We start from the raw sequence: 2,075 nt of genomic DNA on the forward strand, positions 1-2,075 counted from the left end.
GCACTATGTCATATTACGGAAAACTTATTAAGGAATCTAAGGTGTTCTCTGTTTTAGAAAATTGCAAACCACAACACGGAAGTATTAATTCATTAATTTCTCAATCGACTGTTCAACGACGTCTTCCTTACTTGATCTGTACATCCGCGCTGTCAATTATTTTGTTTGGACGTCAATTTTAAACGCTATACACCTCACCAATAGCCTGAAATATGATACTAGGACCCAGGGACCCTGTTTATCTTGTGATATTTCTTGTAGAACGTATTCGAACATTTCTATTTTACAAGTTTTTTTTTTCCTAATCCTCCAAAGTCTCTGTTTTATATTAATATATTGATAGATAGATAGATAGATAGATAGATAGATAGATAGATAGATAGATCACCAACCCTTGCCCTACACCTATAAACCATTACTAATGCTCTAGCCAACAAAATATGCAGTGCGACATGTCCATATAAAGTCATCTCATGTTTTATTCAAGTGCGATAGGTTTCCGAAGTAAACCCATATCATTTCTACAAATGCGAACAGGAAGGCTGACATTTCTTAGCTCCTGCAATCAAACTACAAAGGGAAGATTTTTACAATACTGTCCACACGTATCTACATCTGTACGTGTATTTCCCATGTCTCCGTCCCCGTACGCCGTAAATTGGACTGCCACCATAACTACTACATGTACCGGTGCTAATTTCTACAAAATTAAACTAGCACCTGAACGCTACTAATACAATGTCTAGATATCTGCACTTCTGAAGAAGAAAAAATATTAATTGAAAAAGCAAAAGGCTATAGAAGGACAACGCAACAATAGCAATACGTGGACTTTTTGTCGGTCACCGGACATATCTATTCTCATAGCATATGTTGGCCCTGGGCCCGCATCTGCTTGGAGATATCGTATCGCATCTATCGTATCTATTTACATGTTCGTCGGAAAAACACTGTGGTCTGTTACAAGTGAAGTGTACAGGCCTACATGTATACTTAGCCCCTATGAACTCAATTCTTAACCCTTAAAACGCAAAATGCTACTGTATTTCAGAAAAAGGAACGAAAAATTCGTCACACACTTCCCTACAATATTTTCTGACAGCATTGACCTGGTGTACATAAAGCAGTGGTTGTTGTGCCCGTCCGTTATGTCCTTTTCTCTTGCGATGGCGCTGGATAGCTGGCTGAGTCTTGGCGACATGGCCACATTCCTGACAAAAGTTTGGCCCGAAATGTATCTTTCTGATGTGATCTGCGACCTGGTGCCTCGCCTTTCTCCCGTACCGGCAAGAAGGCCAGGGGCAGATGTAATAACCGTGGCCGTTTCCCTTTCGCAGTTCCACTTGAATCAGGCATTTCGTCTGTGCTGTGTTCACCCGAAATTCTACAGCAGTAGAAACAGCACCGTTAGTTTCCTCCTCTTGGCGAAAAACCCTCTCCAGTTTCTCAAAAAGCCTGTCCATATCGCGTCGTCTTGGCACGGCCGATTTAAGAATCAGTGGATTGTCCGCTTGGCTTGTGTCCAGTTCAGGAGATGTGTCACTCACAGAATCCTTACTGCTGGGCTCTGTACATGTTTCAGAATCCATCAACTCATTCATGATGCTTTCATCCATGAAGGTGAAAATTCGGCTGTGTCAGTCGAAGCGAGCCGTCGCCTGGCAAAGCTTGCAGTGGAATGACAGGTTGGTTGAAAAGTATGGCGAATGCGTTGTTTATATGTTAATTACGGGTTTGGGCACTATGGACGCTGTTGAGTACGCGATAATATATGCAACAAAAATACCTGTGATAACAATGGTAATAGTTGTCTAAAACAAACCGTAATCCAGAAACAAGTTTTGTTAAATTGGTACATGAAATTGTTCTCCGATAAAAGAGTAAACAAGAAAAGCTTTTAAACAAAGCTGGCATGGGGCCACGATCGGAATAGCTGGTTGGGTGGCATGATTGTGCAGTGCGCTATCGTTGACTCAAGAATCCTTACACGTAACCCATACTTTAATTTTCAGTGCTCCATTAGGATTTAAAAAAATATGGGCAGTGTTGGGGAGGCCTGATTCGGCTATGTACAA

At 41.3% G+C, this 2,075-nt stretch overlaps 1 pseudogene; it reads right to left on the reverse strand.

The window, feature by feature from the left end:
- Positions 1-481: 481 nt before the first annotated feature.
- On the reverse strand, positions 482-1,668 carry LOC109476181 (annotated as a pseudogene).
- Between the last annotated feature and the right edge of the window lie 407 nt (positions 1,669-2,075).

This window comes from Branchiostoma belcheri, unplaced genomic scaffold (assembly GCF_001625305.1).
Source record: "Branchiostoma belcheri isolate BF01 breed outbred unplaced genomic scaffold, Haploidv18h27 scaffold363, whole genome shotgun sequence".
Lineage (NCBI taxonomy): Eukaryota > Metazoa > Chordata > Leptocardii > Amphioxiformes > Branchiostomatidae > Branchiostoma > Branchiostoma belcheri.